The following is a 22,500-nucleotide window of genomic DNA, read 5'->3' on the forward strand; positions in this document are numbered from 1 at the left end:
GATTCTTGGGACGATTTTTGATGTCAAAAACAAGGCGCTGTGGAGAAACTTTTAAAAGTGGAAAACGTGCATAGAATATATATATATATATATATATATATATATATATATATATATATATATATATATATATATATATATATATATATATATATATATATATATATATATATATATATATATTGACATTTTTTATCACACCGTGATTTATATACAATCATGAAGCTACAAATGTCACTTAATATCAAATCCACGCTACCTCGGGAATATCCCCGATGGGGAATTATCACCGAAGGGGAATTTATTTAAGCGACATTTGACATTTGATTATATATATATATATATATATTCATATATATATATATATATATATATATATATATATATATAATGTATGTATATATAATGTATGTATATATATTTATATATTTTATTTTAAAATATGTAAGTGCATTATACACACACATATTTATGTGTGTAATTATGGTAACCGCAATGCCCCATAACTATTTGATTTCTTCACACATATTTGGATATGCTTGTCATTATACAGCCTTAGATCCAAATGCAAGAATGTCAGGAAATCCTGGCGTCTGTAGCAGGATTCGAATCCGAATCTTGAGTCTCAGAACGAGGTCATGTTGACACCAAATATTTAATCTCCTCTTCCCTCCTGACTCTTTTGAATATCACACACTATTCATCAGCATACTATTGTTCATTCGTTCCTCTTGACCAAACCATCTTGAGCATACTAATCCTTCTCATCACCTACGCGGTCACCGCTACTACTGCAGATATCAGCATTTGAGTTCGCTCAATTCTGACGCCTCATAGACAATGCAAACAGCTCATTTCGCCAATTTCAGCCTTCATTCTTTCTTTTGTACTCGCTATCCACATTTCACTTCCTAAAGAAGAGTTGGCCCAACAAATTCTTCATGTATTCAAATATTGGCATCTACAGGCACAAGTTCCCTTCTGAATCATTGGACACGTCTTACCTTTTTCAGCCTGTGTTTTGTGGTTCTAGTCTTCTCTCATCCTTCCATTATCTGTTAGGTTTGCCCCCACACACTTATGCAAGCTGCCATCCATATCAAGTCATTTTTCCAAATTCTGTTTTGCATTTACCTTTAGACGCAGTGATTCTTAAACTGGGGGTCGCGCCCCTAAGGGGGCGCCAGAACCTTCCAAGGGGGTCGCAAGCAGGGTTGCCAGATGGTGCCTATTATTTTTTTTAATTTGTGATATTAATTGCAAAATTGCCGAAAACATTATCACTGCTTCCATATGTTTTCTAATTATTATCTCAAAACATGCCAGAAATTCAAAATAAAAGTAAATTTTCATTTCAAGTCTTATTTATGAATTGAAATATAGTGCAGTGCATACTTATAAAAAAATTAACAGCAGTGAAACAAAAATCTATCATTTCCATATATTCATATAAGCAGATAGGCAACATATTGTTTATAGTTTGTAGTGGGCAAAAATTCCAGGGGTGGGTGGGGGGGCCATGGGATCTATACATAATGCAGAGGGGGGCGCAAGGCAAAAAAGTTTAGGAACCACTGCTTTAGAGCATTCTCACACTTACTTTCAATTTACTCATCTTACACTGTCATGCAAACATTTACATTTTCACTAGTGTCGGCAGTTTCTCTTCACTTCCCCCTATCCCCCGTAGGGATTTGCTGCCGTTACTGTACCACACGTGGTGAACTGAAGGCATCACAAAACGATGTTTGAATGTTCCCTCGGCCTTTAACTGCACCCACTTTTTATTCTTATTTGAACCTCCATCTCCGCTTTCTTTCTTCAGTCTTGCTGTCCAACCACTCCAACTCCCTCTTTTGACTGTATTAAGCCCTTAGTAGCCGAAAATACCCAAGTACTTGGCTTAATAGCCTAAATTTCATAAAACTAAGCTAAACATTTCCCCCTGTCAGTAATCTGCCATCTGTAAACAGCCATTCCACACCCCATTCATAACTCATTAGCTTATCGTACAACTTGGCACTTCCCTCTGACGCCTTTCTCTGACCTTTCGTATCACTCCATCCATGAAGATATTAAAACTCCTTTGTATCAAGCCCACTTTTACACCAAACCAACTAGTTACTCTTCCGTCTGCATATACTTACTCACACTTCACTTCCCATCAGAAAAACCTTTCACATTGCTACTCTATCAGTTATAACGGAAGCTTTTTCTGGATCCATGGTTGGCATGTAAAGCCTTTTCCCTTTTCTTTGAAATGTCACATTTAACTTGAATTATAAGCACTTGACCCATACACCCTCGTCCTTGTCTAAACCCATTGCTCTTCCTCTTTTAGTGCTTTTGCCTTACTTCCCCAGTCGTATTAGAGATTTCCATGTATACCGAGTAATGTTATTCCCTTAGAAACCTTTCAGTCTCCTCTATCACCTTTAGTCTTATACTAAGCTCTAGCAGGCACATGTTGTAAGAGTAAATCAGCATCTTATTTCCCTTTAATTCACGGGCTCTTTCCAGTCTTCAACCTTCAAATCTTTCCAATCTTCAACCTTCAAATTGCCCTCAGTACATCGTACAGTATGTGGTCATTTCCACAAGCAGTCTCAAAATGTGCACTCACGCTATCCTCTCTAGCATCATTAACTCTCTTGCATCATTAAGCTTTCTCTCATTTTTTACATCCATTACATTGAACATATCATTAAAACGCTCCATTAATCCAGAACTGCATTCTTGATGGATGACGAATTTTCGCTGGTGTATTTTTTCTGGTGACAATTTACTCATTAGTCTGTGTCACAGAACTGACTTCCTTCATGTGGAAGTACTTTGTCTGCCCCAAGTACTTGCTTGCATTTGTTCCTTCATTTTTATTGCTTGCCTTCCTTTTCTCTCTCACTTCCTCTTGAACCATGAATTTTTTTTTTTTTTTTTTTGCTTCACCAAATCTTTCATTTCCTCATCTCACCTCCTATTGCCTTTATTCCCCCTTCTTATCCTCTTGTAGAAAAAAATTGTCTTTAACCTTAGTTCTCTCTTCTGTTGTCAGCTGCTTTCTTTTTACTGCCCTCTAATCAGACTAGCTCATCTTAATAACATTTACAGCTACATTTTACACACACACACACACACACACACACACACACATATATATATATATATATATATATATATATATATATATATATATATATATATATATATATATATATATATATATATATATATATATATATATATATATATATATATATATATATATATATATATATATATATGTATATATCATAACTAGAGATATTCGATGTAGCCATTGTAGTTAAATATATATATATATATATATATATATATATATATATATATATATATATATATATATATATATATACATACAGTATATGAGTGTGTGCGTGTGTGTTTATTTTGTATCTACTGACAAAAACGTGAATCTACGTCCACTCATTGTCTGAACTAGAAATGTTAAAGGACGTTATCTTCTTCCTGAGTCGTTTACTTGCATTTGAGTAATAATATATTCTCTTTAGGTTTTGCCCTCTCCTTCTCGTAGAGGTCACGTTGGGTTTTCTTCTACAAGCGATCGTGTGAAGATGTCGTCATTTTAATCTGGATTCTTTATTACTGCTACTACTACAGTTGTTGCTTTTATTCAGCGAGAATTTTCATTGCTTATCATAGAAGTAGTGGATGTTTACATTTGTTTTACATGATTTTATGAAAATTATTTATTTCAGCTTTAATTTTTTCGAATTGCCCTTGCTGTTGATTGTTCAGCTCCTTTTTTGTGTCCTCTTAGATACCTTTGATTTTTTAATATTGCGTAGAAAATAGAGAATTTGAAATGCCCGTCAAACTTGAAGGGCACACTAAAGCCGGCAATAAATCTGGTATTTTACCAGTGCTTTCAGTGCGTAGTTGTTTAACCTTGATAAACTACGGATATGTATCTCCGTACTTTAAATTCACTTCCATTGCTATATTTCTGTGACTGGAGTCCTTGGTTCGCGCTGGGTGGAAAATGTAGACGGCCGCAGTTTATTCTTGGGTCACGATTTCCAAGACTGGCCCCGTTGGTCGAGATGATACCAAGGCGTTTGAACTTTAGGAAGCTTGAAATACGACAGTGTAATTTATATTGAGGGTTAAATTCATCTTTTCGGTGAAATTTTACATTCACACTTGTACTTTAGAGTTTGTGACGTTATTGTTGATTGTGATTTTTTTCCTTTGCATAGCTCCTTTTTTTTTTTAAATCTTCCTGGGTCAGCGTTAGTTCTTACGTTAACTGTAATGTATTTTCAGTTTATGAGATCAAGCAGACTTTAATTAAAGTTACACCTCACTTGGTGCACTGTAAGCATTACTTACGGTCTTTGCAGAGTCTCTTCGGCCCCTAGCTGCAACCACTTTCATTCCTTTTACTGTACCTCCGTTCATATTATCTTTCTTCCATCTGACTTTTTACCCTCTTAAACAACCGTTTCATAGTGCAACTGCGAAGTTTTCCTCCTATTACACCTTCAAAACCTACCTACTGTAGATTTCCCTTTCAGCGCTGAATGACCTCATAGGTCCCAGCGCTTGACCTTTGGCCTAAATTCTCTATTCTATTCTACACCATCTCCGTTACTTTCACACATCCTGAAGAGTTAAGTCATTGTTATCCTATTTATTAATCCTATGGCTGCTGGTTCGGTTCTGTTCTTCATGTGGCAACCTGTGACAAGCAGGGTGCCGTTCCTGATGTGTCCGGCGAAGGAAATCTAGAGGGAGTTGTATTCCCGGAGGATTTCTATTTCGCTTGTTCTTTTCCAGGTGACGGCGGCGCGCCCACCGTACTGTACAGTTCCGTTGGCTGCCGGAAGCTTGACGGTGGCCCATGTGTCATGGACTAACACTACTAATCGTGTCAGTCGTAGCAATATTTGCCTAATAGCTTTCATTGCCACGGTGTCGCAACCCACTGTTTAAAAAGACGAGTTTAATGAGAGTGTGGTGTGTTGTAAGAACCCATATATCGTGTCATCTGTAATGTCTTACACGCGCCTTCCAATGTCGTCGGTTTGTGGCCTTGTCGCTGGTTATGGCCTGGACGTGTTTTATGTCTTCCTTTTGCCAGTGTCTGGCTTCTCTTTTTACGAAAGACACATAAGTAAATAAAGATGAATTGATTTTACTATTTAATTTTACATGTTTTAACGAAAGACACATAAGTAAATAAAGATGAATTGATTTTACTATTTAATTTTTATATATATATTATATATATATATATATATATATATATATATATATATATATATATATTATATATATATATATATATATATATATATATATATATATATATATATAATGTGTGTGTGGGGGGCGTGTATGTGTGTGTGTGTCTTGTGTGTGGCTGTGCACCTACTTGTTCTAGTAAAAAGTTCATGAATTTTAAAACTAATTTTGGAATGTTTGATATTGTTGAATGTTGTAACTTTGAGGAAAGTGCACTTGCACTATATTGTTTTTAAGTGGCCACCCACCCAGCCTTGGCATTTCATTTAATTTGGAAAAGCAAAGATAAAGGTTCAAAGTTTTTTTCCCCCAAAGCGATGGACTCGCCCTGTTTGTTACGTAAATCGTTGATTTGGCCATTTCAGGTCTTGTGCCTTTATTTTCTTACCCGTTGCCTTATTTTTGTAGCCAATACTATTATTAGTTTTGTTGTATATGAAAGTAGTTGTTTTATTTTTTGTTATTTTGCGGATATTCTATATAATGCATGCTGCGTTCTTTTCTAGATCTGTGGCGAGACAGACAATTTTTAATTCATATATTTTAGTGATTCCAAAAGTTGCGTAGGATAGACAAATTTCTGAAATATGAAGAAAGATGTACACCAAATTAAATACACTAACTGATTTCAGACATATGACATTGAGTTGACGGACTTTGATACATAAAATGAACAGATAAGTAAATTACATTGAAACCTCTCTCCCTTTTGGTACGTGTAAACATTTATTGCAACTGAATTTCAGAGGGCCCCAGAGGTGACTCTTGTGACAGCTCATTCTCACTCGGCTCTCCAAGTTTACGCCACGGATGTGGTTTCTGTCTTGTTTCCCAGTAGAATATTTGGAGTAACCTTCAGAATATGAGCCTTGATCGAATCAAGTCATCTCGAAAGCCTTCAGAATAAGATTTGTGGTGTGGTTGTTGTCCAACTGTTTCTGAGATAATTCCGTAACATTTCCAGTTTTTAACCTTGGCTGGTTGATAACTGTCGTCGTGAATGGATGACATAATTGATTTTCTATCTTATTCTTCATTTCAACCAAACACTCAGCTGTCCTAATGCTTTTAGTAGTTTGTTTTGTATTTAGTCCGAATCTGTTTTGCAAAAATATAGGCTCCGTTTCTTTTTTGGTTTTCTGTAAAAGAAAACTATTGAAATGGCTTTGTCTGTCCGTCCTCACTTTTTCTGTCCGCCCTCAGATCTTAAAAACTACAGAGGCTACAGGGCTGCAGATTGGTGTGTAGATCACCCACCCTCCAATCATCAAACATACCAAATTGTAGCCCTCTAGCCTCAGTAGTTTTTATTTTATTTAAAGTTAACCATGATCGTTCGTCTGGCAATGCAACAACACAGGCCACCACGGCCGGCTGAGAGTTTCGTGGTCCGTGGCTGAGAGTTTCATGCATCATTATACGCTGTATAGAAAACTCGATTGCGCCGAAGTTTCTTCGGCGCATTTTTTACTTGATTGTTAATACAGGTACTACTTGTATTTTTCTTAATTATTGTTCTTTTACCTAACTGTGTACTATATTTTTTACTCTCCGTAGGGGGGCAGTGCCATCATTTCACCTCATGCGGTGCACTGCAGGCATTACTTAATGTTCTTTGCAGCGTCCCTTCGGCCCCAAGCTGCAACCCTTTTCATTCTTTTTACTGTACCTTCGTTCATATTCTCTTTCTTCAATCCCCTTTCCACCCTCTCCTAACAATTGATTCATAGTGCAACTGCTAAGTTTTCCTCATTACGGTCAGTTTCCATTTCTGCGCTGAATGACCTCACAGGTCCCAGCGCTTAATCCTGCCTATATCCAGTCTTGGGACCCAATGAACTGTTTATATTTTGTTCATGTTATATAGTTTTTTGAATTTCAGTGAAATACGAGGTTAAGGTTTTTATATTTGTTAAGGTTTGTTGTAAGTTTCATCAGTTTGGACCTATAGGGGATGTTAACTGTGCGCTTAACCCTATATCCAGTCTTGGGACCGGCATTAGTTAGTGTATGAACTGTTTAGTCCTGGTAATATGACATGTTATTCAGTTGTAAGTTTGGCTGAATTTCAGTGAAATACGAGGTTAAGGTCTTTTTATATTTGTTAAGGTTTGTTGTAAGTTTCATCAGTTTGGACCATATAGGGGATGTTAACTGTGCGCTTAATCCTGCCCTATATCCAGTCTTGGGACCGGCATTAGTTAGTGTATGAACTGTTTATGTCAGTTAACTGGTAATATGACATGTTATACTCAGTTGTAAGTCTTGGCTGAATTTCAGTGAAATACGAGGTTAAGGTCTTTTTATATTTGTTAAGGTTTGTTGTAAGTTTCATCAGTTTGGACCATATAGGGGATGTTAACTGTGCGCTTAATCCTGCCCTATATCCAGTCTTGGGACCAGCATTAGTTAGTGTATGAACTGTTTATGTCAGTTAACTGGTAATATGACATGTTATACTCAGTTATAAGTCTTGGCTGAATTTCAGTGAAATACGAGGTTAAGGTCTTTTTATATTTGTTGGAATCATGGGTGAGCAAATGTTATTCTTCGCATCTTAATAAATTCCTTCCACAATTTACTCAGATTTCAGCGACTTCCTTCAGTAAAATTTTATTTACCGTCCCTTAGACAAATTGCATCGATCACCATTAGGTAAATTCCCCCATTCATCTTCGTAGACAAATTCCACCTCTCCTCATCCTGCTGAACTCTGAGGAATTTTCTGCGAGATGTATTGGACCAGTTCTGTCTTCACATGGCAAGAAGGTGATGGATTGTTGATCAACTTCCTTGAAGTGCGTAGTATTCCCTTTTAGGTTAATGGGGTGCTTACGAGCCGTGCAGCTGCTAATGTGAGACAAGGCGTACTTTTTTTTTTTTTTTTTTTTGTAAAATGGGTATATTCGTTTTTATTATTTTAAAGGCTGTTTATTGCTGCAGATTCTTTTAAGAAATCCATGAAGTCCAAGGCCGATGACTGATGTAAGAATGGTGGCAGTAAACAAATCAAAGGTGGCTCTCTCTCTCTCTCTCTCTCTCTCTCTCTCTCTCTCTCTCTCTCTCTCTCTCTCTCTCTCTCTCTCAGAGGTTACTATTGTAATGCATTTTATTAAAAATAGTGAAGTGAATTTCAAAGAGCAAACCCAGCATCTAAACAAGATAATATACCTAAATCCTTTCCAAGAGGGAAACGCCTGTGCGTTGCTAGTATTAAATTTTATTGATTTTGTTTTCCCCAGATGTTTTCAAATATCAAGGTGTTTTTGGTCACGAAGACCTTGCATTCATAACGTTCCCAGTAAGTAATTACTCACGTTATATTTCATATTGGAAGTGATCAGACATGGGTGCAGTTATTAACGTCAAATTATTATTATAATTAGCAGTAGTAGTAGTTGTTGTTGTATTAGTGGTCTAGTGTACTACTGTAGTTTCCGTATAGTTGTGAATCCCTGAGCGTGTTTTGCCAGGAAGCGTGAGAAGGAAGTGTTAACGGCTCTGCCTTTTATAGTGTGCGGTGGCCTATCCGCATAATTTCCACCTGACGCTTTCGGTAACTCGATTTAATAGTGTGGAATTTTCCATCTCCCGCTCGTCTTCCTGGGTCGGACCAGTTTGAATGCGTCAGTGGCAGTCTGGGCTTTATGCTCCTCTGTTTGTTGACTTGTGCGATTGCCTTTTTGTTTGCTTGTTTCTCTGTTTTTGTGCTTGAGATGCATCAGGGTTTTGGTATTTAGTTGATATATAGTTGATATATATATATATATATATATATATATATATATATATATATATATATATATATATATATATATATATATATATGCAAGGAATCAAGATATGTTCTGTCTCGTTGTTACTGGTACTAATGCAGTTGCCATTATTATTAGCGTATTTTTGTTTTACTTAACATATAACTTTTTCATATTTTTCGTTTTTAGTGAGAAGCTGTTGAATTTAAGTGATAACTATTGTAGTAGACAGCATTATGTCTCTGAACATCAAATTTTGTCATAACACGTCTATATCTTTGTACAAGATGTAATATTAGTGTTTTCGTGCGCCGTCATGAAACAAGGAGACGCGATTTGAAATAAATTAAAGAAATTATCTTAAGCTACAGACTCCTCCCACCCTTTCATCCAGCGTTTTGGGAATTAATAATGTTTTTTCTTCTTTAGCTGTACACCAAAATTATGAAAGTTAAGCAACTTCAGTTAAGCTACTGAAGTTGTTTTTCTTTCAGCCATTTCTGTGAGCTCAGATTATCTCTGATTTACTCTAAATAGTTCAGTTAGTAGTAGCATAGCAATACGGAACAGAGGTTGCCACACATTCACAGTTTTGCAACAGTTTTATTGGTTTATCCTTTCTTGTCCAGCTCGGCATGATTTAGTGGTGTCTGCTTGATGTGGAAGTAGGGTCGTTCGAATATATTTTTTACAGTATTTCTGCCTTAATTGGCAAGAGGGACGATTAAATCTAAGAGCAAACTCATTTTTTCTGCCAGCAGTTTCGGATAGCATTGTTCAGCCGTTCTCGTATGAGACCAGAACGCTGTTGAACGTAAGTTAGTGAAAACTTGGCTCTGGCGTCCATTGGCAACTGCACAGTTTAAGGCCGTTTACTGATATAGTTTAAGTGGTGAGATATTCCGTGGTAACGGGGACGATACGATTTCAATTCTGCTATTACTTTGTAGTATCATTTTCCCATATATCAAGAATACTTAGCATGATTATTTGATATAAAATTATTGTATTTTGAGAAAGAAACCCGCCGTGTGTTGCTGATGAAAGAAGGGTAAAGAATAATGTGAATTTTTTGTGATAATCCAAGGGATCTTACAGTTAAGATATAAAGGACGATATTCGTTATAATCCATTATTTTAGGTTGACAGACTAACTTTTGGGTTTGACGTTTCTTTTTATAACGACCTGGACTCTATGTCTCATCCATTTTAAATTTCATAATCGTTTGACATTACCGTAAAAGGTTTTGAGAGTATATGAACTGTACCAATCAATGGGCGTGGTCCCTCTAGAATTTTAAGGAAAGATGCTATGATTTCCTGTCTCAGTGTTCCTGCTTCTGACTCCCGTAACCCTACGGTACTTTTCTGTTTTTACCTCAGTCAGGGAAGTTTGAGGATATAAATTCTATTTTAGTTCTTTTGAGTAAAAGCAACAAGAATTTTTTTGTTAGTATTTTGAGAGTAGTAAGAATAATCCTCTTTACTTTCCACAGGGTATTGTGGGACTTTTTATTACTGTGCACCAGTGACTTGATTACCGGTCTGGAGACAGTTGGAAGAATATGCAGATGATGTAGCTTTTGTTGCAATATTTCTCCGACACCTCATGTAAAATGAGTAAGCAGTCAGAAATGTGGGGGCTAAGGTTTAGTATAAACATTTTGCTCGTGGCCCCATTTCACGATTTACGATGCGTAAGTGAATGTGTAGGTCTTTTTAGAATTCAGAAGTGAGTGGTGTTACCTTTGGCTTCAACCTTATTCTTTCACCCCACTTTAAAATATACAACTTGGGGTCACTAGAATGGTAGGTATTGTTCGCATGACTACTTGCGTCAACAGAAACGATGATATTCAGCAGCATGTTGCGGCCTCATCTTCCAGACGACTTGAAGGCAATATCTTTGCTCGGCGTACAACTTTTTTCTTTCTTTTTAAGAGCAATGACTAACAGGCCGGGGAACCTAGTGCCATTTCCTAAGAGTTTAGAAAATAGACATTTCTTAATAGACATGCATAATTCAATAACGAATCCCATTTTACGAGATATTCAGCAGCATGTTGTGACCTCATCGTCCAGACAATGTGAAGGCAATATCTTTGCTGGGCTTACAACTTATTTTTTATTTATTTATTTTTTTTAGAGCAGTGACTATTTGGCTGGTGAACCTAATGCCATTTCCTTATAGTTTAGAAGATAGAGATTTCTTATTTGACATGCATAGTTCCATAACGGATCCCATTTTACGAGTGAGGTCATGGTCATACTTAGAGGTCAAAGGTCAAGTAGGGATTTGCTGACGGTATTTTGGCTCACAGTTGCACCCTATTTCCGAATTATTGACAAGGATTTCTTCAAGTATTCCACTCCCTTACTAAAGGATGCCTGCATTGTCCCTTCGGCCATAGCTGCTTCCACTTTTTAGTCTTTAACTTTTAATTCTGTTCCCTCTTCCTTTCGTAAATTTTGCTGTTCATTCTCTCTATCTGTTACTTCTTAGTGCAACTGTGGGGTTTTCTCCCAGTTCCACCTTCAGTTCCTTGTTGTACTTCATCTATTTTATTTTCTGGATCTCTTATCTTGATGTCTGAATTTTCCTTTTCCCTCTCTTCACTGTCTTAAGCGCAGAATGGCCGAAATTGTCCCTGTGGTCGGTTTGACAGCCTAGTTTTCATAGAATCAAATCCAAGTATTTCATGCAAAATTTCCTGTTTGACGAGCTTCCAAAATCCCCGTTCAGGTAACGAATTGTCACTGTCTTCCCTAGGACGCGTTACCGAGCAGAAAATCAGCTTCCTTGTTCAGTTGATATTACACAATGTTACGGAGTCGAGTAAGAGCGATCTTTCGCTCCTTAAAGGGTAAAACTGTCTCAAAGTCTTCCTGGCACGATTTGTTTGTAGCCTTTGATCATCTCGAGTTTCGAAAATGTTGCAATACTACCCGCAAGCGCCATGCCCCTGTGACATTTATTTTAATGGCTGTTTGGGTGTGTCTTTGCGTTTTGTGTAGTTTTTCGTCTTAACCACCTTCATTTTGCTCTGCCTGTTGGGGCCTGCTGTTATCTGTGGCACCTTTGCCCATAGAATGTATTATTATTATTATTAATATTATTATTATTATTATTATTATTATTATTATTATTATTATTATTATTGGGCACTCCACTGTTTCTTTTCACAACATTATTTGTTATTTACTCACCAGACACTGACGTTGTGTCTGTTCTTTACTTGTACAAATATCAGTATTCGATTCCTTGAAACTAACCAGGCATGTTCACGATCTTGTGGATTTTTTCAGTATGAATGCATGTATATAATAATAATAATAATAATAATAATAATAATAATAATAATAATAATAATAATAATAGATTCACAATTTCGTGAAAAACAGTCTGTGTAATAAAATTCCACAATTATATAGTAAATATATTACTATGTAAAATATGTAAAATAAACCAAAGACTTTCGAACACTTGAACGGTGTTCCTCATCAGTGCTAACGTTAAAATCATTTTAACTTTAGCACTGATGAGGAACACCGTTCAAGTGTTCGAAAGTCTTTGGTTTATTTTACATATTTTACATAGTAATATAGGCCTATTTACTAATAATTGTGGATTTTTATTACACAGATTGTTTTTCACGAAATTATTATTATTATTATTATTATTATTATTATTATTATTATTATTATTATTATATTACATGCATTCATATTGAAAAATCCACAAGATCGTGAACATGCCTGGTTAGTTTCCAAAGAATCGAATGCTGATATTTGTACAAGTAAAGAACAGGACAAAACGTCAGTGTTTGGTGTGAGTAAATAACAAATAATGTTGTGAAAAGAACAGTTGAGTGCCCTTGGGTATGCATTGAAATCAATACCAATGGTAACGGTCTGGACCATGTTTCCGTTCTTTGGCTTTGTGACTTATTCCAAGTTAATTATTAGTGACGTACTGTTTTCTTTAAGATGTTTTCTTAAATTGTCATACGAACTTCCACAAGTAATACACCCATACTGAATTGAATATAGAATTTAGGCCAAAGGCCAAGCACTGGGACCTATGAGGGCATTTAGCGCTGAAACGGAAGAAAACTTCGCAGTTACCCTATGAATCCATTGTTAGGAGAGGGTGGAACGTAAGATGGAAGAAAGAGAGTATGAAAGGAGATACAGTACAAGGAATGAAAGGGGTTGCAACTGGGGGCCGCAGGCACGCTGCAAAGAACCTTAAGTGGTGCCCACAGTGCACCGCATGAGGTGCACTGACGGCACTATCCACCTACGGGGTACACCCATACTGGTTATATATATATATATATATATATATATATATATATATATATATATATATATATATATATATATATATATATATGTGTATATATATATATATAATATATGTATATACATATGTATGTATGTATGCATATACATATATATATATATATATATATATATATATATATATATATATATATAGAGAGAGAGAGAGAGAGAGAGAGAGAGAGAGAAATAGCTATAGTTGCTTGTTTGTTGTAACTATGCTGAAAATGATTGGAGAAATATACGTTCCTGAAGCACATTCTGTGTTTACCATTGTTTGTTTATCGCAATTATTGTATAGTTACTACTATTATGAATATTATCATTATCACATGAGGTGTTTTACGTGCATACGAAACCGGCACATCAACGGCAAGAAATCCAGTTTGAAATGGCTGTATGTACAGTTCCATTAAACTGATTTCCAACGAGTGCATTATGATTTATGGTAGCTTCTGGCCCCCGCCTGCTATACGGAGCGACCTTCTTTATTCTGGCTACCCTTTTGAAGTCGGCAAGGTCCCTGTACCTTGAAGGAGACCTTCATCGCGTTAGTACACCACCCAAGATTTGCATGGTTGTTTTTCCTTTCGTTTTTATGCGGTCTTGGGATCTGTATTGTTTTGTTGCTCCTGGTATGGGATTTTTTTTTTCTTGCCCTGTTGCCGGGAAGTTTTATTGACGTTGGATAGAAGAGCTTCGGTTATTCTGCGGGATGTTGATATATTAGTGCAAATTTTTTATTTGAGAATACATTTCGGAGGATATATAAAGTGATTCTTGAGAAGCCATTTCCTAAGTTTATGGGTACTTTTGCAGCGGAATATTGGCATAAAAATTTTTGAATTTTGTGCGTGTTTGTTTGGTAAAGCAAAGGAATATTGTCGAACCGTGATCTACATTGAAAAACGCAAAATTTTAAGTTGTAAAATAATTCTGTATGCTACTCAGGAGAGAGAGAGAGAGAGAGAGAGAGAGAGAGAGAGAGAGAGAGAGAGAGAGAGAGAGAGAGAGAGAGAGAGAGAGAGAGAGAGAATTTTTAACATTTGATGTATAACATTTATTTGAAGAGATCTTATATACTACAAAATGTTAAGGTTTATTTTGCTAACCGAATGATATTTCAAGTTCTTATTATCGGCCGCTCATACTCACTATACTTACATGAATAAGTTGACACATACAAGCAGCAGGATTCGTGCGTATGTTTATGTGCTTAATGGTACATATGAGAGTATAATCCTTGCAAATACGTCGTTTGTTATATATATTTATATTATATGTATATATATATTATGTATGTTTGTGTGTATGTGTGTGTGTGTTGTATTTAAAGATATGCGGACCACAGTAACGTATTCGTTATGCCACTTGTCCTGTTGGGTATGGGCGACAAGTTCTAAAGAATATTTTTTAGACCTTGTGGCGACCACCTTGAAAAGGTAAACTGTCGGCAAGTAAGTCCTTTAGAAATCCTTGAGGCAGGGCGTGTGGCTAGCAACCTCATCTCATTGTGTTTATGGGATGCGGGTTCGTTTCCCGCTACCGGACATCATTAATTGCTTCATATATCTTGCACTTGGATCTAAGGTTTTGTAGTGACAGACGTATCCAAGAAGTGCGAAGAATTCGACAAGTTTAGAGGGCATTGTGGCTATTACAGTTACATACGTATCTGGTAAAAAATGACCAGTAGATTTTACACACACACACTCACACGTATGTATGTATGTATGTATGTATGTATGTATGTATGTATAATATATACTGTATATATGTGTGTGTGTGTGTGTGTGTAGGCACAGGGATATGGAAGGACATGGCACCTTACATGGTTTCTTTATTCACTTGGACGCAACGTTTCGAGACAAAGTTCCATCTTCGGGCTAAAAGCAGAAAATAAATATTACATTAATCCAAAGCACGTCTAAAAAAGAAAGCGTAAAACGCAAGAGTAAAATTATAAACAGTTAAAACTTAGAAATTCCAAGTAAAATGACGAATTAAAAATCTCAAAGAATGAGGAAGACACCTTGCTCAAGCGGAATCCCCCCGGTCCGTGTCAAGACGGTGGAATTTGAAAAGCCAAGAGGAGGCAAAGACCTTAGTGACGTGGCTTTATGCTATATACAAAGGTACTCGATTGTTATGGTTGTTTAGTGAAGGTACCAGTTTCTTAATTGCCAAACTTTCAAGAGCGAGGAAGTGGTGTTCATATGGTGATGTCATAATGACCTTAAAGTTATTATAATTTATGTCTGTCTTACAGATTCTGGCGTGATTCCTGATATTTGATTGTTCTGGGCTCGATAATTTGCTGCCCGTTCGGTAACTTACACCTTTATGAGCATCGCATCTCACCTCGATCAACCGGCGCGTACTTCCTATGTAGGTCTGCTGATTGTATCGGCAGCAATTAAATAAATAAATACACTACACCAGGTTGCATCAAGGAGGGCAACTTCTCTTTGTGTTTTAGGAAGCCACCGATAGTCCTAGGATTCACACAAGTGAATCTGGCATCAACTGCTGGAAAGTGATGATTTAAAATTTTCTTAAAGAGATGGTAAAAACTTATCATGTATGTAAGGTAATTTGGCGTAATATCTTAGTTTCTGTGCTAAATCCACTGCGCCAGGTGGATGAAAAATGTTATTGATAGTTTTCTTGACCTATTGAAAAAATAGTTCCGATGGGTAACAGTTGATATTAAAAAATCCCTCAAGAAATTTTATTTCATCATGGAATCATTTCCAACTCAATGTTAAGTTTCGAGCCCTGTGTAGGAGTGTTGATAAGACATTTAATTTAAAATTATAAAACCAAAAACTGTAAAAATTCAGACCAAGGCCGGTAAAAGTTGGTTTCCTGTAGATGCCCATGTTAAAACAGTTATCTTTACGAAATACCATTATATCCAAAAAGGCTAATCGTCCAATTTCTTCTAATTCGCAGGTAAATTTAATATTTTGATGTTTAGAGTTACCATTTTGTTTTAAAAAAGACTCGCTAAGATGCCTACCTTTAAAATAAGCAAAAGTGTCATCTACTTACCTCCGATAAAAAAGTGGTTTAAAAGATTAGGGACAATTTTCCAGCAGTTCCCTCTTAAATTTAAGCATAAAAATATGGGCGAATATATATATATATATATATATATATATATATATATATATATATATATATATATATATATATATATATATATATATATATATATATATATGCATACACACACACACACACTGTTCTTTATGGCCCAGACCACTAGTCCATTATTTTGGTAAAAATCTCAGTTTTTATCTTCCCAGCGTTGTTAAAATTTCATGCGATGGGCGCAGATGAGGAAACAAGAAGATTGGGTGTGCATGCAAGCGGTTATATGAAAGTGCAAGCCATGATACTTTGAGTCCTAATGGGTCCTGGCCGAGTGTCATTTGGTTGTCATGATGTGCTGCTCTTGCAGGTCACATTGCACGCAATGCGTTTTGAAGTGTATTGCGTAGGTTTTGTTGCAAGACGGTTTTTTGGTGGTTGCTAGGCGCGATTGCCACTTATTTGAATATTTACTGGCGACGTGTTGTGGATTGTTACTATTAACTACCTCGGTATCGATGACCTTGGTTGTTGTGACGCCAGTAAGTGGAGGAATCAGTTCCATATGCTTAACTTTTCAAGTTTTGCAAGGTTCGCTGCTTATGCTTCTACGTAAGTGGCAACAGCTCTGACAGTGTAATTTCTTTCATCAACAAGGGAGGATTCATGGAGTAGTTAGTTTTATTATTGCGGAGAATTTCATCGATATAAATTGGCTACGAAGATGTTTTGGAGATGACAAGGACAGTCAGTGGGAAAATAAGGCGGCAGCGGTGGTAACGATTTATCCTTTTCAGCTGTTGACCCCTTCATCATGATTCTGTTGTTGTGGTTTGGAAGCTGGCGTAGATCGGTGGCACTTGACTCATGAACCGCCTGAAATGATTTGAAGTCGAGGATGAGTCTTGTGATGATGAAGGCGCTTCACTGTCGTGATTGAACTTGATGAACAGCAGCATCCATGAGCCAGGGAACGGGAGGTTCAGTCGGTGGGCCTTGACCTTGAACATAGACAGATAAAATGCTTGCTCTTAATGACCAGACGGACGAGACTGGTCTGATGCAATTAATTAATTTTCTTGATGCATTTTTTATTCCCGTGTGAAGTCGCTTTGTTTTCCCTTGGGAAAATGGATTCACCTCGTTTGTTGTTTCTTATCATGTTGATCTTCTGCGTGTGACAGTTGTGGGCTTAATTGGCAAATGATTTAGTACAGTCGATTGAATTGACAAATGATTTAGTACAGTGGATTGAATTGACAAATGATTTAGTATTGTGGATTGAATTGACAAATGATTTAGTACAGTAGGTTGAATTGACAAATGATTTAGTAGGGTGTTTAACTGACAAATGATTTAGTACAGTGAATTGATTTGTCTTTTATTTTAAAATAGTATTAAAAAGTGTCAATTGGTTAATCGTTGATAATACTGTTTCTTCAATTTTTTTTTTTTGTTAATGCAAGGTTGGTTTGATCCCGCGCTTAAATAGTGATTAAAATGATAGTCCACTTGCGATCTCTCTCCAGCTATCTTGCTACTGGTCCTCAGGAGAGACGCATATTACAAGTTCTGGCATTTCTCTTCATTAAAGCCTGCAGGATGGACTCATTGTCTATTGTCATTCAAACCATTGTGTTTTATTTTGCTTGCTACATTATCCTCCTCCCTCCCCTCCCCTCCCCTCCCCATTCCAGCCCAAGGGGGCCATGTGTACAAAAGGCAAGAGTTGTTGAATGTGCTTCCACACACGTGCACTTTCTGTAGCGGTTTTAGATCGTTACATAATATCCACCACTCGTCTCTCACGTGTTTGCTCACGCATGTGTAGTTTTATTTACACACCTACATTTTAGTGGCTAATATGAGTGCAATAATTTATAGTTGTTAGGGGTATTTTGAAGTTTTCGTTTATTTGATGAATAATCAGGCTGATTGAGCGCTGCACATTAAGGGGTATTGATGTCAGTCGCAGTAAGCTTGTTAGTGGCGCGTTGGGCTATTCTTTAAATACAGGTCCAAATCCTCATTCGACGGGTCCACATTCCTCTAACTTTTTAGATATGACAACGATTTTACTTGTGGCAAATGACAGCGTGGTACACACACATTATATATATATATATATATATATATATATATATATATATATATATATATATATATATATATATATATATATATATATATATATATATATATATATATATAAACGTTTGGTGTTCATGATTGGGTATGTCGCAGTTTTTAGGTTTTGAAATTGAGATTTATATACATTTTTATATATATATATATATATATATATATATATATATATATATATATATATATGTATGTATGTATATACACATATACAGTATATAACATGCAGAGAGATAGAGTAAGAGAGAGGTTGTTGATATGAGCAGCTGCTGATGCTTTGGAAGTTTTCTGCATAGGGTTTTCATCCTCAATTCAGAGGTGATGGATTGAACCCGTCAGCAAAATAATGGCATGCCATCGCCTCTCGAGGAGATTGATGAAGCGTACAATTTAAAATCCCGTGATTCTCTTCGGTACGATACAAAAATCCTCCTCTTGACTACGTTCCCGCTGCTTGTATTAGATTGCTGTAGCAGTGTGTGTGTAGGCAGGTGGCTTGCACAACGTTTTTGCACCTTCTGGTAGCCGCGCAGGAGAAGGAAGACAGTAGCTGCATTTGTCCTCCCAGAAGGTCAGAAGTTATAAAACAACAGAACAACCTGTATCTCGGAGGTACGTTCGTCGTGTCTCCTCTCTGCCTCTTCCTCCTCCTCCTCCTCTTGCAAAGATTTCTCTTTGGTAGACTTGGCAACAGAAGCGATACCACTCTTAGGGTTTATTTCGGGCTTTTCACGTTTAGGTTTACGGTTTTGTACTGCTCCTCTTACTCCTCTGGTCCCCTCTTTCACTCTCTCTACACTTTCCTTCTTGATTTCTCTTCCCCTTGATAATTGACGTCGCACAACCGCGACGCAATGCCTTGCGGTGTCAATAAGGCTAAGTTTTCTCTCCTCTTTTGCTTTAGATACACAAATGTGCCAAATTCGGTACCAAATAAAAATCCTTTGGTATGTTTTCCTCACGATTTCTTTGTCTTGAATTCTCTTTGGGTATAAGGGGGCATTATTTTGGCATTCTTTAGGGTATGTCAAGCCTCCAGGTGGCCAAGCCCTGCTCTTTCCTCTCTGCTGTTTAGTATCTCTCTTTCTCCCTGACCTCCGGGAGGTGGTCGCATACCCTTCGTCGCCAGTGCTTGTAATTCAAGGATTTCCCAACGTGTCAGATTTTTGCGTCAGAAAATCGCCTCGTCTCGTAAGCTATCTCTTCTCTGGTCCTAACAGGAGGTAAATACTAGAGATCTGTTTTCCTTTGAAGGTTTTTTTAGAGTTTTTATATCGTTTTTGTTGATAAGAATCTAGTAAATTTTTGTGTATAAACTGTAACATACGCGAGTTACGACGTGGTACTTGTGGTACTATATCTTTGAATGTGATTTATGAATTGTGTCAACGGTATTCATTAGTCTTTGTACATACATCCATGCATACATGGGAATATTTATACCTTAGATATATAAAGCAAATATTTAAACAGCCATGCCCGCCACGAAAGTTTAGGAACTTATGTACAATTTTTGGTGGCCAATTGGTTTCAGTATACATAAATTCTTACTGTGAATAATGCACTGCAAATATTGAAATTTATTTCCCCAACTTTAATAAAGATACGTTTGTGAGAGATTTTTCGCATTTTCAAGCTTCATATTATTATTATTATTATTATTATTATTATTATTATTATTATCTAGATATGTTATGTATTTAGATTTCTACGATGTATTCTCACAGAAGGCCAGTTTTTAGTAGAGTTGCGTTTTTGAGAAGGACCCGCGTATCCTTGATAGAAATCTTGCACGAATGCCCCTTGTTTATTATTTGTCGCGGCCCCCTCATCAGCTTCTCACACGAATTAAAACACGAAATCTGTTGCACAATCTTCGGCGAAGGTTAAGAATCCCATCCACGTTTTTGTGCTTCATTACTGTGGCGTGGCCGCGTTAATGGATGTGTTGTTTTCTTTCTCTATATTTTACCTTTTCGTGCTATACGTGTTTCATACGAAGCGGGATCCGAGAGATCAGGTGAACCGGGCTGTATTCATCGCAGCAGCTTGTTTGTTAGACACTGGATCCACGTGACTGCTCTTTTTTGAAGTCATTAGAATTTTATGAGTGTGGTGGCCTGTCTTGGCTGGTGTTCTACCTTTGTCCGTGGATAAGATTGTTGATAAGGATGGCTGGGGAATTATTTTATCCTTTATTCTACGCAGAAATTCTTCTTTGTGTGTTTTGCCTCTGTATTGCACGAGGCCTCATCTATCTCTCAGTTTATGTAATAATAACGGTTTTTTTATAATGATGGCTCTAGCGTTTAGCAAATTCAACGGAAGATAATATTGATTCCTTCTGGGATTTAAAAGAAAATATATTTGCCGTCCAAGTGCAGTCGAAGGCTCCTGCATATAAAAACAATGTGAAGAAAAATGACCAGTTTTCGCTTTGCGGTCATTGGCAAACACGTAAGGACAAAGGGGAAAAAGCCCTCCATTAAAAAGGGGATTCACCCGGATTTTGTAAGGACGCTTAGACCTTGGAGGATGTATTTGGTGCAACACCCGCCTCTCTTCACACCTGTCCATTTTTACACCGATGCAGTTTTATGGTCAAGGGCCAATGCCAAGGGGTTTTATTTCGTATTGCTCATAACATTCTTGATAACCTTGATGTGTTTGAGTACGGTTGACTTTTTGCTGTTCAGGTTGTATCCTCGAAGTGGGTTAAATATCCCGGGGCGGTGTATCCATTTTTTCCCTCTTTGCCATTTTTATTTTTGCCGCATTGGTGATTCGTTTTACGTGTTTCCTTCTTGACCTCTCCCCTTTATTAAATTTCTCTTACCTGGGCGGTCTAGGTAAATTCTTTAATGGTATTAATCTGGGACATTTTGTATTCCAGCTGTCAAATTTTAGTTTCACTTTTTTTATTTGGCAATGACATTTTCATCATGCATTATCTCTGCTTTGGTTCTTCCATATGACAGTGTCACCTTCCATTTTTCCGTGTTACCCTCTTCCATTTTCAATGATAGTAGTAGATGAAAGTGTTAGTAAGTTTATTTATATTTTACTCGGGCTCAGTAATTGTTCATCTTACCATTATTATATTTCTCCGATTCCGTAACCCCTCAACCCAGAAACAGATTACAAAATCTTTGGTAGTTTATTTGAGGAATCACGTACAGCGAGCTGCATTGCATTGTGATTTAATCTGGTACTTGGGGATTCAGTACATTTTGGCTGTCATGGGACTCTTGAGCCGGCCAAGACTGAATTCATTTGGAAATTATGTCTGCCAACATGGACTTCTTGATGGGGACTGGCCAGCTTCAGCCATTTCGTGGTGAGATTTAGGCCTAGTCACACTAAGGCGTTTGCTCTTTGGATGGTCTTTTGGTGTGAATTTCATCCAAGAGCCCAGATGATTTCGACGGTTGGGTCTGTCGTTTTACCAAAAATCTTTTGCTGTATGTAATTTTAATGGTAGCTTGGATTACTAAGTTTTGTCTTTTTAAAAAGCACATCTTTTTTCCGTGATACTAGTAGTAAATAAATGAAGAAAGTAAGAAAAGTTAGTTATTATCCTGATAATGATTGTAATAGTGTATAAACCGAAGTCCTTCAACTACTTTGCCCTTAAAAGATATTGTTAGCCATGATTAGGTTAGTGACCTTGAATGTTACAGGCACAAACAATTCACCCCGTGTAATACCACTTACACCGGTGACTCGTATTGCAGTGGTACCACAATTAAGCATCGTTTCAGTTATTGTTAAATTTACTATCCTGCCAAGTTTTTGTTTTGTGTTTCATTTATGCCAGGTAATGAAATTATGATTTTGAATGTGAAAATAGAATTAGTGA

At 36.7% G+C, this 22,500-nt stretch overlaps 1 protein-coding gene across 8 annotated transcripts in view; it reads left to right on the plus strand.

The window, feature by feature from the left end:
- Positions 1–22,500, plus strand: part of LOC136838804 (solute carrier family 41 member 1-like) — a 177,244-nt gene that overhangs the window by 37,917 nt on the left and 116,827 nt on the right. Inside the window, exon 1 of one of the 8 annotated variants that reach the window (XM_067104387.1) lies at positions 19,116–19,253. The exons of the other annotated variants lie outside the window; for them this stretch is intronic. The gene's annotated coding sequence lies outside the window, so the exon portion shown is untranslated. Of the gene's footprint in view, positions 1–19,115; positions 19,254–22,500 lie in introns of those variants that run through there. 8 annotated transcript variants of the gene reach the window in all.

Source organism: Macrobrachium rosenbergii, chromosome 5 (assembly GCF_040412425.1).
Source record: "Macrobrachium rosenbergii isolate ZJJX-2024 chromosome 5, ASM4041242v1, whole genome shotgun sequence".
NCBI classification, from domain to species: Eukaryota; Metazoa; Arthropoda; class Malacostraca; order Decapoda; family Palaemonidae; genus Macrobrachium; species Macrobrachium rosenbergii.